Here is an 18,470-nt window from a genome sequence, read left to right on the forward strand (position 1 = left end):
ACCATAGGTGTTTTTTAAAGTTTCAATTCGTTCCTGGAAATCATAGTACATATCACCGCAGAGTTTTTGTGTTACGGGGTTAAAGGTGTTTGGGTCGAAGCAGTGAGGACAGCCATGGTAAATACCACCAGCAAACTCATAAGCGGTACGCCGCCCGGACACGTCGCTAAAACCGTCTAAGTAGTAAGGACCCATTTTGACTTCCCCTTGATTTAAAGCATGTCTGATGAAGATGTTATCCCGGGCACTCAGATATTCCAGCCACTGTATGGAGACAGTCGAAAAGTTCTTTTGTCTAGCACGATAGTTGTCAGAAGTGGTGTCCGCTATAGTGTTTTTCTGCAAGAAATTGGATCGATACATTTTCATGCAGAGAGACGCTATGGTCACACTTTGCAAAGGGTCGAGACCCGACGTATTGATAACCTCGGTGCGGAAACGCAAACAGGCTTCTTTAAGGATCACCACATCATTTTTACAATAAGCGGCCATCTCTTCTCGGAAATCAAAAACACCCCCCTTAACCGTATTGTACCATTTAAAGAATTCCTCCCTCTCATGAGACATCATAGTATCAACCCCATAATAAGAGGCGGGCGGGTAGGACCCTCGATAATTTTGAGTGTCCTTAGTATTAAAAAAATGGCAGAACCAACCTTTCTTCTGAGCCTCAAAACCCAGAGCTTTAGGCAAAGCGCTCAATTTCATGGGGAGGAAATTTAACGAGTCTATGTAACGTTGGTTGAAAGCCTCGTCGGTGAAACACATGATCTTGCTACCCTGAGCTATTATTTTTGGGGTCACCCCATTTTCCACCAGATACTTCATCAATATGTAAGAATCATAACCCTTAGCATTGTGGGCAATAAATGTGTAATTGAGGTATTTTGGACCGCGATACCGCGTAAAGAAATCCCTGACACAACTCTCACCGCTAGCTGACCACTCACAATCCAACATGTCAATACAGTGTATATAATTAGCAACATGGACCCCGTTTTCTTGCCGGCATTCAAAATCAAAAAAGACATACCGGTTGTGCGGCGGCTCCTTTTTAACCGGCTGAATAAAGCACTGGTGTTCAGACCCCGGGGTTAAATCCGCATTACAGATCCTACATCTCGGTTCCAGACATTTGTGTGGTTTAACCTCATGAAAACGGTACTGGAGGCAACACTGCGGGCAATATTTAGTTTGATCACAATAACTCCGTTTTTTAACCCCCTCAGCAGCGGCCCTCTGCACCTTATGTTCGGAAAAACAGAACGCGGAGAGACAAATCCTTAAGCAATCTTTACATCGGATGGTAGGGGCCAAACCCTTACGACATTGCGGATTGAAACAGACGTTACAGTAACCGTCACAGCGGTGCTTAAGCTTATCATTGAAGGCCTTATAACACCAATGACAAACATACGAACAACCCAAAAAAGCCGTCAAACTCTTTATTCCAAAGTAATGACTATCACTTAGGAAGAGATACAGTGTCTGTGTATGGGTTTCAGGATGTGTCTGAAATTTCACAAATACTTCCTTTACCTCACAACGGTACCACACAACAATTTTTAAAGACAACAACTCCTCAAACATGGCAATGTCTGAAAAGGCAACCATCTGTTGAGAGTTTAAGCCGGCCCTCTGATGAAGCATTAAAGCCTCTTGCATAGCTTGGGGTTCAGGCATGTCGGGGGTGAGTAGTTTTATTAAACTGTAAGCAAAACAGAGCTTATTGTCCCCATTGGAACTCACCACTAATTGCCTGAGCTTGTTCCTAATTATGTCGTTCTTCAAGCATTTCGACAGTCTTCTAAGCGCCCCACCCTCAGGGTTAGGAACCACATTCATTACCAGAGACAGACTTTCATCAGCTAAGATGGATGCGTTACTTTGCAATAACGCTTCGATTTTAGCCAGAAATTCATCAACATCTAAATTATCTCCACTCAGCATTACAGATAGGTTGCTAAACAAATCATCCCCTCTGAGTTCTAACTGTACAACATCTCGAGGTCTGACCCTTTCAGCAACCTGTTCAAGCATGTTTTGCAAGGCCTCGTGTATGTTGACAAATATTTCTGCATAATTGTCACAATTTAAAAGTTCTGCAAAATTAAAACGCTGAATCATTTCAAAATTGTATATCTATAATCACGGGATCACTGGTACTTTTGGACACATCATCATTTTGAACAAAGCCTTCAACCCCTACATTCTCACAGAGCATGTCATCCACAGCCTTATCAGTCTCAGAACCCTCCACATTCCGAACACCCCCACCGCTGACATCTACAAAACCCCCTTTTTGAGGAGGCTCATTTAAAGCCTGTAAAAGTCCTTCAAAGATATCCACCCTGTTAATGTCAAGACCCTCCTCTATAGTGACGGCTGCTTCTTCCGCCGTACTGTGTTCTAATTGTCTCAAATCATTTATAATAGGGGCAGAATTTGGTCGGGGTAGCGTCTCCAAAGCCTCCACCATTTCAAACAAATCGGGGTGAACTAGGGGTTGAACCTCTATAAGCGCTACCGTTGGGAGGTGGTTATTTAGATCATTGACCATCTGTAACAGGTCGGGGTTCACGGTAAGTCTGGTAATTCACATTCTATCGGTGGTGATTGGGGGTTATTTAAATCATTTATCATTTGTAATAGTTCCTGGTTCATTGGGACATCAGAGGAGTTCACAACAGGGCCGAGGGTGTTCTCTCGGGAAGGTCTTTTTGGGGCCCTAACTTGTTCATAATCCTTTAGTTTGTGAGTTCTTTTACCAAGTCCGGACATTTTTTTTATTTTTTATTTTTCCAACAACCCACAATAGTAAGGCGTTTTGTATCTATTAAAACATTAAATACGGTACAATTCGTTAGTAAGGGTATTAATAAGGGTGTTTTGGCTCTCTATCACAAGGTTTTGCCCCACTAACACAAGTCTTTGATTTAGTAACAAGGTATGTAGCAACTCATGCCGACCTTCAGGAAGTAGCTCCGGGGGATGGTGTCCTGGCTCAGCTGCAAAGGATGGTCGCTCCGGTAAATCTCGGTCGAAGGAGGCAGGGAGCGAGCGTATACTCACGGACGGAGACCAAGAAGGCCTTTGCGGTGACACCCTGGCCAATCGCGGTGTACTGTTCAGCGTTTCTGTAGCCAAGAAACGGGGCTGGGGGGACGATGTTGAAACCAGTCCGTCGTTGGGTGGTGTGTCAACCCTGACTGACGGCGACCCCTGAGGTTGTTGGTTGCCTGTATTTGTTCCGCCCGACAATGCGGCGGGCTGAATCTGGATTGTTGAATTACCCCCAGAAGGCTGTGGCCTGAGTAGATGTTGGGGGGTCTCCAAGACCACCGTGGGGGATCCTCTTTTTGCACTTCTGTGAAGGTAAGAGACATGTTTAACCTTTAACCACCCCGCTTTATAAAAAGCTTTAACCTCTTACAAGCGGCAGATATATACTCACCGCTATCAGATACAGGGGCTGACGGCCTTTCAGATTCTTGAAAGGTTACGGTTCTCGAAGGTAAAACTAAACAAGCCCTCGATGTGGAAGGCCTTTCGTTGTCTCGAACCACGTTTCTTAATACTGTTAGAAAGGATATTTTTTTAAATTAACAAAACGGGCCTCAAACATCTTACAGAAACGTTATACAAACAAACAGGGGTTTAGTTCTTACCCGGTCGGCAGACAGCCTGTCTAGGGACAACCACTTCTCTTGGTTGATCCTCGGAGACATTAATCACAGGCCTTTCGATAGTTTCTGTGTAATTAAAGAGACCGCCATTAATATATATTAAAACGTTTTCATAACTCTAATGAGCCGCTTCAAAACACAACCACACACCCATACATAAGAACCCTTGAGCGCAAACACAAAAATCTTACCGTCGTTGTTCCAGATGATCTCCTCAGCGTTGGGAATTAACTCCTGTTGACTGGCTGAAAAATAATTTTACAGAACTTAAAACAGATGTTATAACCTTATTTACAATACATGCCCACAACCCGCTCTGGGTCAATGAAAATAATCTGAAGACTTACCTAAAAACTCGTTTAAATCAAAGTCGTTGATGTTGTTTCCGGACATTGTTGATCTTTAGGCTTAAATCGAAAGGTCAGTATGAGTCTGTCGAGCTGAAGACCAGACCTTCATACTTATACTGATGGCCGGATGCCGGATCTGCTTGTAAGGCATTGTTCTGGGCTGGCCTTTGTGCCGTCCTGTTACCAATTAACATATCAAAACCAACCAATAAAATGACCCTGCATCAATTTCAAATAGAAACCAAGATGGCGACGATCTCTCTCCTCTCTACTCTAAACTTTTATTAGAACCTTTTGGTCTCTCAAAAAAACATTTTTAAGCATCAAGACCTATAGTCAATAAACACTAAGAATATTTCAGGCCTTTATACGCGCTAAAAAACAACCTGAGCCAAGAAAATAACTATAAAGATCTAAAATAAGTAGCGCTTTTACAGTGATTTTTTTTTTTTTTTTAATAGCGATGCTTTCTTTGGTATTAAACAAGTCACAAACTACTCAGAACAGCGTTTATCCCCACAAAAGAGATATTTGGGTTTATTTTACAAAGCTTATAAATTATATAGTTTAAAAGTATTCTGAATGTTTTGAGACCACACGCCATGCCTACGTTTGTCTGAGCCCACCCCCATCCCCCGTGGTGTGAGTGATTTAGCCTTGAGTGTTGTGATCTATTTAGCATTGAGTGATCAGTTGTTTTTATTTTTTAAATGATTCCTTATCATCAGGGATTGAGCCTGCTAAAATACCTTAAAAACATATCCTTATCTTAAGTCTAACTCTTATGAGCTTTAAGACCCTAGAATGTATTTAAGTAAAACGAATGAACACATTATGTGTGAGATAAAATATAACCACAGCTTTTTTTTTTTTTTTTTTTTTTTTACAAAAACAATTAACCTATACCGACAAACACCCACACACACACACACTCTCTTTTTTTAAATTTTATTTTTAATTAAATTTGAGGGGAGAGACAGAGCCATATACATTGGGGTTAACATAAGTACCCTATGCAAAACAGGAATTGTTAGGACCTGTGACCATTACAGACAACAGAACTTGTTGATCTTATAAAATGATTGGGCGAGAGAGAGAGATATAGAGACAGACAGAGACAGAGCCAGTGTGAATATGATAAACGCACTATTCAAAATGGCATTGTTAAGACCTGGGACCATTACAGACAACAGAACTTGTTGATCTTATAAAATGCTTGGGCGAGAGAGACAGAGAGAGAGAGACAGACAGAGACAGAGACAGAGACAGTGTGAATATGATAAACGCACTATTCAAAATGGCATTGTTAAGACCTGGGCCCCTTACATGTATATTTAAAAAAGACCCCCAACCACTACAGGAAGAGCCGACCCATTCACACTCTACAGTTGACCAACAAGAACAACAAGAACAACCGGTTATGGGTGGCCTTGTTGTTCAGGGTTTTAGGGGTGTACACTTTCTGACGGATATGACGTAGGAATAATTAAGGAAATAACTCTAAAATCACGCCCCCCAATTATGACGTAGGAATATTAATAAGCTTAGGGCATACGTCATAACAAAATAGGCCGCGCCCAAAAAACCCTACTATCTACTCCTGTGTGGTGCATTTTCTCTCTCTCTATCTGTGATTAAATCCTTACTTATATACATATGTCCATGAACGTTTCTGGAGCTCATGTACATCACATCACACGACGGGCCGTGATCTTTTCGGTCACTTTGAAAGTTTTGCTCATGACAATCCTTTTCTATTGCGGCACGATGGCTGCCACCGAGGAAGGAAAGTCGTCCGCAGTTGGCTGCAAGCTTGCCTGAAGCGCAGGAAAGGACTTACTCGCGACGTGCCACTTAAAGACTGAAGAAGTGGGGGTCGGCCTCACCGAGAGCCCTGAGGATTAGCTCACGTGGTAGAGCGCTCGCTTAGCATTGTAGCGTTATGTTGGGTGTATTTGGATAAGAGCATTTGGGCTCTGAGCTAAAGCACTGATCTAAAGAAAACCTCTCCCCCCCAAAGTTATCAGATTCCCTTAGCTCATCAGCTTGGAACTGGTTTGCATCAAAGTGACAGTTTTGGGGAGGATGGCACCAAGAAGAGGCCAAATAGTTTGGAATTCTGCTATGAGATGTCTGGACAAAGGGGCCTGTAGGTGATAAAAACTCTTTGAAGTGGACGAGAGCCGAAATCCCGACATAGAGCTACGAACCCAGGCCAACCGGCATTTCCAAAAGATGGCATGGATTGACATCAGTCATAAATCAAGCCCCCCTCCAATAGGACACTGGGGGCTGAAACCGAAATCCAATCTCAAAAACTCAAGAACCAATCACCTCTTGATCTGACAGACTATAAGGAACAGCGGACAGTCTTTATCGCTCTCTCTCACCTGAACCAGTAACTCGCTGCCACAGCTCAACCTGTAGCTCTGTTGCCAGAACCGGAACCAGAAACCAACTAAGTCTTTGCCGGCAACAGAAGAGTTAAACTGGGAGAAGGAGATTGAGCCGTACGAAGAATTCTTTTAAAGGACTTTATTAAATAAAGAACTTTACAGACTGCGCTGCCCGCCTGTGCCCACCTGATCAGTGGAGTTTTACAGCTGGACAATTGACTAAGTCGACTGTATACGAAAGTGTCAGTCATTTAAATAGCTATTTGAGTCTTAAGAAACTTGACCCTTGGAACAAACACGGCCCTGCTTTCCTCAAAGACTTTGTCTTCAAATAAGTACGGTGAGAGACCCTGCTTGCCAAGAAGATTTTGTGCACAACCTTGGAGCCTTCAAACCAGTGGAAAATCTGTTTGGAAACGACTCTACTTTCGCGAAACCCCAACTTCCAGGTGTATCGACTGAGTGGAAGTTCTTGGACAAAGCCGAACCGGACTGCCTTTGTTCCAAACCACACGGACCTCGTGCCGTGTGCTGTTATCTGAGCCCGAAGCCAGAGAGGCCTCTCTGCGACGAAGTTCAGATAAGTTTAACAGTTTGGAGTTCATGATTCATGACATTTGAGAAATCAATTAGAAATGTTAATCTGTGATTCATAACTCTAGAATGTGTAATATCATTTAGTTTTCTTAAATATAAATGTGTGTTGCATTAAACTGTTTTGTTGATAATTTTAGAAATAAAATCTGTCAACGCCGAGAAATATCTTCTCATTCCTGTTTAACTGTTTAGTCTGAAATTGACACAAGTTAATAGACATTAGATTATTGGTGGCCCTGCCTATCCTTAATCATTGAATAATAATCAGTTAAGGGAAATTGTGGTAACAAGTAATGATAGGATCTTTCTCGGCACCTAAACGTGAATGAGACTGATATATATATAACGAGAAGTTACCTGACATAAATACTAACCTGCGTAGTTATTTAATGTCTGACTAATAATACTAACGAGAGACTCACCTTCGTCTTACTAACCGGTATTGTAGTCAATGTGTTTATAACCTTTTTTATTTAACGATTTGTGTTATCATATGTGATCCCATGGTCTTTGATTTGGTCACGGAAGTGATTTGTCTTCGATTTGTTGATCTAGAGTTGAATTGTAATTAGTTTTTCCCTTTTGTATAATTAGTGTAGTGCTACATTTAGTCTTTGTTTTGAATACATTTGACAATTTATATCTTTGGAATTGGTGTCTGCGTCCAATTATTACAGAAATTGAGTTCTACAAGATTCCAGGATTCGTGATAAGGTGATACTATAAATTCACTTCTTTAATTGAAATGTATAAGTGTACCTTACGCTACAGCATGCGAGAGGCAGCGGGATCGATGCCCGCATTCTCCAAGGCCTCAGGCGCTCGTGCCCCGGTTTCGGGGGAGAGTCGCTCACTTTTCTTGCCGCAGACACAGGCGCAAGGCATTGCCTGTTTGCCGTAAGGTTATCAGACACAACGCGCCGGCGACGGCTGCAGCATTAGCACGCCGGCTGGCCCTTCCGAAGTTCCCCAAAAACGACCGAGATGCCGCTTCGACGTCGTAACCCCAGGAATGACCGCAAAGGCACTCCAACCCTCAATCTTCCGATCCGAAGTCAGACCGAAGAGACTGTATGATGTTTTAGATTAAAGATAGTATGCAGACCGAGCAAGTTAGATTTATCGAGCTAGCAAACAGCCATTGAGGCACCTGTTCGGGACGTACCCTGTAGACATTCCTGTCAACGATAAAAGGATCAAACGGTGGAGAAAAAGCCCGCAGGATGTTTGTCAAAACTCTGTTTGTGGACTGAATGGCTTTCCCAGATTGGCAGGGACTGTTTTTGGTATTGACTGAGGGACAGTTGTAAAAGACAACCTCTCACCGGACCTCTGGCATACACCAAAGAAAGCCACCCCACCTCTCCCCCGGATCTCACAAAACACAATCCCCCCCGCCCCCAGGGAAGACAGACCGCAATCGGACTCGGGCTTGCACCTTTTGATTGGATGAACGGCCGCAAACATTCTATGTCATTTTCTTTTAAAGCTTCACTCGTGCTTGTAAAAAACCGAGGTCTCACTGAAAGAATGCCCTGACGTGGTTGCTTCCAAGCTAGCTGGTTAACAAAGTTCCTTTTCGCTTTAACGATGATTTCCAAGAAGGGAGATAATCTATCTGTAATCTGTCAACACAGGCACCTTCTTCTCCGTTAAGCCACGCGGTCACCACCAGGAAGATGAACGAAGTTTTCACCAATTCGTCTCCAAGCGGGAACATAAACAGACACAGGCCCTCAGGCAGGGAGACCACCGGGTCACCGCTGCTGCCCCTGCCAAGGGCCCCAGGTCCCACCGAGACTTGAACTCAGATCGCTGGATTCAGAGTCCAGAGTGCTAACCATTACACCATGGAACTAAGCCCGCTGCCCACCTCTTGCCCGTGATGAAGGTTTCTGCTCTACGCACACGTCTCGCTCTGTCGCACGGCCAAGTCCAGAGTGAGCCAAGTTGCGCCCAGAGTGCTGCGTGTGGCGGGTCACTTCCGGAGCTGTCTCTGGTGGTATAGTGGTCAGGATTCGGCGCTCTCACCGCTGCGGCCCGGGTTCGATTCCTGGTGAGGGAAAGTGGATCTGTTGCTCTTCCCCTAGGACCTGTGTGGTGCATTTTCTCTCTCTCTATCTGTGATTAAATCCTTACTTATATACATATGTCCATGAACGTTTCTGGAGCTCATGTAAATCACATCACACGACAGGCGGTGTTCTTTTCGGTCACTTTGAAAGTTTTGCTCATGACAATCCTTTTCAATTGCGGCACGATGGCTGCCACCGAGGAAGGAAAGTCGTCCGCAGTTGGCTGCAAGCTTGCCTGAAGCGCAGGAAAGGACTTACTCGCGACGTGCCACTTAAAGACTGAAGAAGTGGGGGTCGGCCTCACCGAGAGCCCTGAGGATTAGCTCACGTGGTAGAGTGCTCGCTTAGCATTGTAGCGTTATGTTGGGTGTATTTGGATAAGAGCATTTGGGCTCTGAGCTGAAGCACTGATCTAAAGAAAACCTCTCCCCCCGAAAGTTATCAGATTCCCTTAGCTCATCAGCTTGGAACTGGTTTGCATCAAAGTGACAGTTTTGGGGAGGATGGCACCAAGAAGAGGCCAAATAGTTTGGAATTCTGCTATGAGATGTCTGGAGAAAGGGGCCTGTAGGTGATAAAAACTCTTTGAAGTGGACGAGAGCCGAAATCCCGACATAGAGCTACGAAACCAGGCCAACCGGCATTTCCAAAAGATGGCATGGATTGACATCAGTCATAAATCAAGCCCCCCTCCAATAGGACACTGGGGGCTGAAACCGAAATCCAATCTCAAAAACTCAAGAACCAATCACCTCTTGATCTGACAGACTATAAGGAACAGCGGACAGTCTTTCTCGCTCTCTCTCACCTGAACCAGTAACTCGCTGCCACAGCTCAACCTGTAGCTCTGTTGCCAGAACCGGAACCAGAAACCAACTAAGTCTTTGCCGGCAACAGAAGAGTTAAACTGGGAGAAGGAGATTGAGCCGTACGAAGAATTCTTTTAAAGGACTTTATTAAATAAAGAACTTTACAGACTGCGCTGCCCGCCTGTGCCCACCTGATCAGTGGAGTTTTACAGCTGGACAATTGACTAAGTCGACTGTATACGAAAGTGTCAGTCATTTAAATAGCTATTTGAGTCTTAAGAAACTTGACCCTTGGAACAAACACGGCCCTGCTTTCCTCAAAGACTTTGTCTCCAAATAAGTACGGTGAGAGACCCTGCTTGCCAAGAAGATTTTGTGCACAACCTTGGAGCCTTCAAACCAGTGGAAAATCTGTTTGGAAATGACTCTACTTTCGCGAAACCCCAACTTCCAGGTGTATCGACTGAGTGGAAGTTCTTGGACAAAGCCGAACCGGACTGCCTTTGTTCCAAACCACACGGACCTCGTGCCGTGTGCTGTTATCTGAGCCCGAAGCCAGAGAGGCCTCTCTGCGACGAAGTTCAGATAAGTTTAACAGTTTGGAGTTCATGATTCATGACATTTGAGAAATCAATTAGAAATGTTAATCTGTGATTCATAACTCTAGAATGTGTAATATCATTTAGTTTTCTTAAATATAAATGTGTGTTGCATTAAACTGTTTTGTTGATCATTTTAGAAATAAAATCTGTCAACGCCGAGAAATATCTTCTCATTCCTGTTTAACTGTTTAGTCTGAAATTGACACAAGTTAATAGACATTAGATTATTGGTGGCCCTGCCAATCCTTAATCATTGAATAATAATCAGTTAAGGGAAATTGTGGTAACAAGTAATGATAGGATCTTTCTCGGCACCTAAACGTGAATGAGACTGATATATATGTAACGAGAAGTTACCTGACATAAATACTAACCTGCGTAGTTATTTAATGTCTGACTAATAATACTAACGAGAGACTCACCTTCGTCTTACTAACCGGTATTGTAGTCAATGTGTTTATAACCTTTTTTGTTTAACGATTTGTGTTATCATATGTGATCCCATGGTCTTTGATTTGGTCACGGAAGTGATTTGTCTTCGATTTGTTGATCTAGAGTTGAATTGTAATTAGTTTTTCCCTTTTGTATAATTAGTGTAGTGCTACATTTAGTCTTTGTTTTGAATACATTTGACAATTTATATCTTTGGAATTGGTGTCTGCGTCCAATTATTACAGAAATTGAGTTCTACAAGATTCCAGGATTCGTGATAAGGTGATACTATAAATTCACTTCTTTAATTGAAATGTATAAGTGTACCTTACGCTACAGCATGCGAGAGGCGGCGGGATCGATGCCCGCATTCTCCAAGGCCTCAGGCGCTCGTGCCCCGGTTTCGGGGGAGAGTCGCTCACTTTTCTTGCCGCAGACACAGGCGCAAGGCATTGCCTGTTTGCCGTAAGGTTATCAGACACAACGCGCCGGCGACGGCTGCAGCATTAGCACGCCGGCTGGCCCTTCCGAAGTTCCCCAAAAACGACCGAGATGCCGCTTCGACGTCGTAACCCCAGGAACGACCGCAAAGGCACTCCAACCCTCAATCTTCCGATCCGAAGTCAGACCGAAGAGACTGTATGATGTTTTAGATTAAAGATAGTATGCAGACCGAGCAAGTTAGATTTATCGAGCTAGCAAACAGCCATTGAGGCACCTGTTCGGGACGTACCCTGTAGAAATTCCTGTCAACGATAAAAGGATCAAACGGTGGAGAAAAAGCCCGCAGGATGTTTGTCAAAACTCTGTTTGTGGACTGAATGGCTTTCCCAGATTGGCAGGGACTGTTTTTGGTATTGACTGAGGGACAGTTGTAAAAGACAACCTCTCACCGGACCTCTGGCATACACCAAAGAAAGCCACCTCACCTCTCCCCCGGATCTCACAAAACACAATCCCCCCCGCCCCCAGGGAAGACAGACCGCAATCGGACTCGGGCTTGCACCTTTTGATTGGATGAACGGCCGCAAACATTCTATGTCATTTTCTTTTAAAGCTTCACTCGTGCTTGTAAAAAACCGAGGTCTCACTGAAAGAATGCCCTGACGTGGTTGCTTCCAAGCTAGCTGGTTTACAAAGTCCCTTCACGCTTTAAGGGAAATAGGGGAATAATCTATCTGTAATCTGTCAACACAGGCACCTTCTTCTCCGTTAAGCCACGCGGTCACCACCAGGAAGGTGAACGCACCAGGCCGACCCGGAGTTTTCGCCAATTCGTCTCCAAGCCTCCCAAGAGGGAACATAAATAGGCCTTATTCGCAGACACAGGCCTTCACGCAGGGAGACCACCGCTTCACCGCCACTGCCCCTGCCAAGGGCCCCAGGTCCCACCGAGACTTGAACTCGGATCGCTGGAATCAGAGTCCAGAGTGCTAACCATTACTCCATGGAACCAAGCCCGCTGCCCACCTCTTGCCCGTGACGAAGGTTTCTGCTCTACGCACACGTCTCGCTCTGTCGCACGGCCAAGTCCAGAGTGAGCCAAGTTGCGCCCAGAGTGCTGCGTGTGGCGGGTCACTTCCGGAGCCGTCCCTGGTGGTCTAGTGTTCAGGATTCGGCGCTCTCACCGCCGCGGCCCGGGTTCGATTCCCGGTCAGGGAAGGTGGATCTGTTGCTCTTCCCCTAGGACCTGTATGGTGCGTTTTCTCTCTCTCTATCTGTGATTAAATCCTTACTTATATACATATTTCCATGAACGTTTCTGCAGCTCATGTAAATCACATCACACGACGGGCCGTGATCTTTTCGGTCACTTTGAAAGTTTTGCTCATGACAATCCTTTTCTATTGCGGCACGATGGCTGCCACCGAGGATGTAAAGTCGTCCGCAGTTGGCTGCAAGCTTGCCTGAAGCGCAGGAAAGGACTTACTCGCGACGTGCCACTTAAAGACTGAAGAAGTGGGGGTCGGCCTCACCGAGAGCCCTGAGGATTAGCTCACGTGGTAGAGCGCTTGCTTAGCATTGTAGCGTTATGTTGGGTGTATTTGGATAAGAGCATTTGGACTGTGAGCTGAAGCACTGATCTAAAGAAAACCTCTCCCCCCCAAAGTTATCAGATTCCCTTAGCTCATCAGCTTGGAACTGGTTTGCATCAAAGTGACAGTTTTGGGGAGGATGGCACCAAGAAGAGGCCAAATAGTTTGGAATTCTGCTATGAGATGTCTGGAGAAAGGGGCCTGTAGGTGATAAAAACTCTTTGAAGTGGACGAGAGCCGAAATCCCGACATAGAGCTACGAACCCAGGCCAACCGGCATTTCCAAAAGATGGCATGGATTGACATCAGTCATAAATCAAGCCCCCATCCAATAGGACACTGGGGGCTGAAACCGAAATCCAATCTCAAAAACTCAAGAACCAATCACCTCTTGATCTGACAGACTGTAAGGAAGAGCGGACAGTCTTTCTCGCTCTCTCTCACCTGAACCAGTAACTCGCTGCCACAGCTCAACCTGTAGCTCTGTTGCCAGAACCGGAACCAGAAACCAACTAAGTCTTTGCCGGCAACAGAAGAGTTAAACTGGGAGAAGGAGATTGAGCCGTACGAAGAATTCTTTTAAAGGACTTTATTAAATAAAGAACTTTACAAACTGCGCTGCCCGCCTGTGCCCACCTGATCAGTGGAGTTTTACAGCTGGACAATTGACTAAGTCGACTGTATACGAAAGTGTCAGTCATTTAAATAGCTATTTGAGTCTTAAGAAACTTGACCCTTGGAACAAACACGGCCCTGCTTTCCTCAAAGACTTTGTCTTCAAATAAGTACGGTGAGAGACCCTGCTTGCCAAGAAGATTTTGTGCACAACCTTGGAGCCTTCAAACCAGTGGAAAATCTGTTTGGAAACGACTCTACTTTCGCGAAACCCCAACTTCCAGGTGTATCGACTGAGTGGAAGTTCTTGGACAAAGCCGAACTGGACTGCCTTTGTTCCAAACCACACGGACCTCGTGCCGTGTGCTGTTATCTGAGCCCGAAGCCAGAGAGGCCTCTCTGCGACGAAGTTCAGATAAGTTTAACAGTTTGGAGTTCATGATTCATGACATTTGAGAAATCAATTAGAAATGTTAATCTGTGATTCATAACTCTAGAATGTGTAATATCATTTAGTTTTCTTAAATATAAATGTGTGTTGCATTAAACTGTTTTGTTGATCATTTTAGAAATAAAATCTGTCAACGCCGAGAAATATCGTCTCATTCCTGTTTAACTGTTTAGTCTGAAATTGACACAAGTTAATTGACATTAGATTATTGGTGGCCCTGCCTATCCTTAATCATTGAATAATAATCAGTTAAGGGAAATTGTGGTAACAAGTAATGATAGGATCTTTCTCGGCACCTAAACGTGAATGAGACTGATATATATATATAACGAGAAGTTACCTGACATAAATACTAACCTGCGTAGTTATTTAATGTCTGACTAATAATACTAACGAGAGACTCACCTTCGTCTTACTAACCGGTATTGTAGTCAATGTGTTTATAACCTTTTTTGTTTAACGATTTGTGTTATCATATGTGATCCCATGGTCTTTGATTTGGTCACGGAAGTGATTTGTCTTCGATTTGTTGATCTAGAGTTGAATTGTAATTAGTTTTTCCCTTTTGTATAATTAGTGTAGTGCTACATTTAGTCTTTGTTTTGAATACATTTGACAATTTATATCTTTGGAATTGGTGTCTGCGTCCAATTATTACAGAAATTGAGTTCTACAAGATTCCAGGATTCGTGATAAGGTGATACTTTAAATTCACTTCTTTAATTGAAATGTATAAGTGTACCTTACGCTACAGCATGCGAGAGGCAGCGGGATCGATGCCCGCATTCTCCAAGGCCTCAGGCGCTCGTGCCCCGGTTTCGGGGGAGAGTCGCTCACTTTTCTTGCCGCAGACACAGGCGCAAGGCATTGCCTGTTTGCCGTAAGGTTATCAGACACAACGCACCGGCGACGGCTGCAGCATTAGCACGCCGGCTGGCCCTTCCGAAGTTCCCCAAAAACGACCGAGATGCCGCTTCGACGTCGTAACCCCAGGAACGACCGCAAAGGCACTCCAACCCTCAATCTTCCGATCCGAAGTCAGACCGAAGAGACTGTATGATGTTTTAGATTAAAGATAGTATGCAGACCGAGCAAGTTAGATTTATCGAGCTAGCAAACAGCCATTGAGGCACCTGTTCGGGACGTACCCTGTAGAAATTCCTGTCAACGATAAAAGGATCAAACGGTGGAGAAAAAGCCCGCAGGATGTTTGTCAAAACTCTGTTTGTGGACTGAATGGCTTTCCCAGATTGGCAGGGACTGTTTTTGGTATTGACTGAGGGACAGTTGTAAAAGACAACCTCTCACCGGACCTCTGGCATACACCAAAGAAAGCCACCTCACCTCTCCCCCGGATCTCACAAAACACAATCCCCCCCGCCCCCAGGGAAGACAGACCGCAATCGGACTCGGGCTTGATTGGATGAACGGCCGCAAACATTCCATGTCATTTTCTTTTAAAGCTTCACTCGTGCTTGTAAAAAACCCAGGTCTCACTGAAAGAATGCCCTGACGTGGTTGCTTCCAAGCTAGCTGGTTTACAAAGTTCCTTTTCGCTTTAATGATGATTTCCAAGAAGGGAAATAATCTATCTGTAATCTGTCAACACAGGCACCTTCTTCTCCGTTAAGCCACGCGGTCACCACCAGGAAGGTGAACGCACCAGGCCGACCCGGAGTTTTCGCCAATTCGTCTCCAAGCCTCCCAAGAGGGAACATAAATAGGCCTTATTCGCAGACACAGGCCCTCACGCAGGGAGACCACCGCTTCACCGCCGCTGCCCCTGCCAAGGGCCCCAGGTCCCACCGAGACTTGAACTCGGATCGCTGGATTCAGAGTCCAGAGTGCTAACCATTACTCCATGGAACCAAGCCCGCTGCCCACCTCTTGCCCGTGACGAAGGTTTCTGCTCTACGCACACGTCTCGCTCTGTCGCACGGCCAAGTCCAGAGTGAGCCAAGTTGCGCCCAGAGTGCTGCGTGTGGCGGGTCACTTCCGGAGCCGTCCCTGGTGGTCTAGTGTTCAGGATTCGGCGCTCTCACCGCCGCGGCCCGGGTTCGATTCCCGGTCAGGAAAGGTGGATCTGTTGCTCTTCCCCTAGGACCTGTATGGTGCGTTTTCTCTCTCTCTATCTGTGATTAAATCCTTACTTATATACATATTTCCATGAACGTTTCTGCAGCTCATGTAAATCACATCACACGACGGGCCGTGATCTTTTCGGTCACTTTGAAAGTTTTGCTCATGACAATCCTTTTCTATTGCGGCACGATGGCTGCCACCGAGGATGTAAAGTCGTCCGCAGTTGGCTGCAAGCTTGCCTGAAGCGCAGGAAAGGACTTACTCGCGACGTGCCACTTAAAGACTGAAGAAGTGGGGGTCGGCCTCACCGAGAGCCCTGAGGATTAGCTCACGTGGTAGAGCGCTTGCTTAGCATTGTAGCGTTATGTTGGGTGTATTTGGATAAGAGCATTTGGACTCTGAGCTGAAGCACTGATCTAAAGAAAACCTCTCCCCCCCAAAGTTATCAGATTCCCTTAGCTCATCATCTTGGAAGTGGTTTGCATCAAAGTGACAGTTTTGGGGAGGATGGCACCAAGAAGAGGCCAAATAGTTTGGAATTCTGCTATGAGATGTCTGGAGAAAGGGGCCTGTAGGTGATAAAAACTCTTTGAAGTGGACGAGAGCCGAAATCCCGACATAGAGCTACGAACCCAGGCCAACCGGCATTTCCAAAAGATGGCATGGATTGACATCAGTCATAAATCAAGCCCCCATCCAATAGGACACTGGGGGCTGAAACCGAAATCCAATCTCAAAAACTCAAGAACCAATCACCTCTTGATCTGACAGACTATAAGGAAGAGCGGACAGTCTTTCTCGCTCTCTCTCACCTGAACCAGTAACTCGCTGCCACAGCTCAACCTGTAGCTCTGTTGCCAGAACCGGAACCAGAAACCAACTAAGTCTTTGCCGGCAACAGAAGAGTTAAACTGGGAGAAGGAGATTGAGCCGTACGAAGAATTCTTTTAAAGGACTTTATTAAATAAAGAACTTTACAAACTGCGCTGCCCGCCTGTGCCCACCTGATCAGTGGAGTTTTACAGCTGGACAATTGACTAAGTCGACTGTATACGAAAGTGTCAGTCATTTAAATAGCTATTTGAGTCTTAAGAAACTTGACCCTTGGAACAAACACGGCCCTGCTTTCCTCAAATACTTTGTATTCAAATAAGTACGGTGAGAGACCCTGCTTGCCAAGAAGATTTTGTGCACAACCTTGGAGCCTTCAAACCAGTGGAAAATCTGTTTGGAAACGACTCTACTTTCGCGAAACCCCAACTTCCAGGTGTATCGACTGAGTGGAAGTTCTTGGACAAAGCCGAACCGGACTGCCTTTGTTCCAAACCACACGGACCTCGTGCCGTGTGCTGTTATCTGAGCCCGAAGCCAGAGAGGCCTCTCTGCGACGAAGTTCAGATAAGTTTAACAGTTTGGAGTTCATGATTCATGACATTTGAGAAATCAATTAGAAATGTTAATCTGTGATTCATAACTCTAGAATGTGTAATATCATTTAGTTTTCTTAAATATAAATGTGTGTTGCATTAAACTGTTTTGTTGATAATTTTAGGAATAAAATCTGTCAACGCCGAGAAATATCTTCTCATTCCTGTTTAACTGTTTAGTCTGAAATTGACACAAGTTAATAGACATTAGATTATTGGTGGCCGTGCCTATCCTTAATCATTGAATAATAATCATTTAAGGGAAATTGTGGTAACAAGTAATGATAGGATCTTTCTCGGCACCTAAACGTGAATGAGACTGATATATATATATAACGAGAAGTTACCTGACATAAATACTAACCTGCGTAGTTATTTAATGTCTGACTAATAATACTAACGAGGGACTCACCTTCGTCTTACTAACCGGTATTGTAGTCAATGTGTTTATAACCTTTTTTGTTTAACGATTTGTGTTATCATATGTGATCCCATGGTCTTTGATTTGGTCACGGAAGTGATTTGTCTTCGATTTGTTGATCTAGAGTTGAATTGTAATTCGTTTTTCCCTTTTGTATAATTAGTGTAGTGCTACATTTAGTCTTTGTTTTGAATACATTTGACAATTTATATCTTTGGAATTGGTGTCTGCGTCCAATTATTACAGAAATTGAGTTCTACAAGATTCCAGGATTCGTGATAAGGTGATACTATAAATTCACTTCTTTAATTGAAATGTATAAGTGTACCTTACGCTACAGCATGCGAGAGGCAGCGGGATCGATGCCCGCATTCTCCAAGGCCTCAGGCGCTCGTGCCCCGGTTTCGGGGGAGAGTCGCTCACTTTTCTTGCCGCAGACACAGGCGCAAGGCATTGCCTGTTTGCCGTAAGGTTATCAGACACAACGCGCC

General features: G+C 44.6%; 5 non-coding genes across 5 annotated transcripts; 2 read left to right on the plus strand and 3 right to left on the minus strand.

The window, feature by feature from the left end:
• Nucleotides 1–8,815: 8,815 nt before the first annotated feature.
• trnaq-cug (transfer RNA glutamine (anticodon CUG)) lies at nt 8,816–8,887 on the minus strand. Its single transcript has one exon. It is a non-coding gene; the product is annotated as a tRNA-Gln (tRNA).
• A 3,443-nt stretch (nt 8,888–12,330) lies between these two features.
• trnaq-cug (transfer RNA glutamine (anticodon CUG)) lies at nt 12,331–12,402 on the minus strand. Its single transcript has one exon. It is a non-coding gene; the product is annotated as a tRNA-Gln (tRNA).
• Nucleotides 12,403–12,537: 135 nt separating this feature from the next.
• trnae-cuc (transfer RNA glutamic acid (anticodon CUC)) lies at nt 12,538–12,609 on the plus strand. Its single transcript has one exon. It is a non-coding gene; the product is annotated as a tRNA-Glu (tRNA).
• A 3,237-nt stretch (nt 12,610–15,846) lies between these two features.
• On the minus strand, nt 15,847–15,918 carry trnaq-cug (transfer RNA glutamine (anticodon CUG)). Its single transcript has one exon. It is a non-coding gene; the product is annotated as a tRNA-Gln (tRNA).
• A 135-nt stretch (nt 15,919–16,053) lies between these two features.
• On the plus strand, nt 16,054–16,125 carry trnae-cuc (transfer RNA glutamic acid (anticodon CUC)). The gene has a single exon. It is a non-coding gene; the product is annotated as a tRNA-Glu (tRNA).
• The last annotated feature ends 2,345 nt before the right edge of the window (nt 16,126–18,470 follow it).

Source organism: Amia ocellicauda, chromosome 6 (genome assembly GCF_036373705.1).
Source record: "Amia ocellicauda isolate fAmiCal2 chromosome 6, fAmiCal2.hap1, whole genome shotgun sequence".
Lineage (NCBI taxonomy): Eukaryota > Metazoa > Chordata > Actinopteri > Amiiformes > Amiidae > Amia > Amia ocellicauda.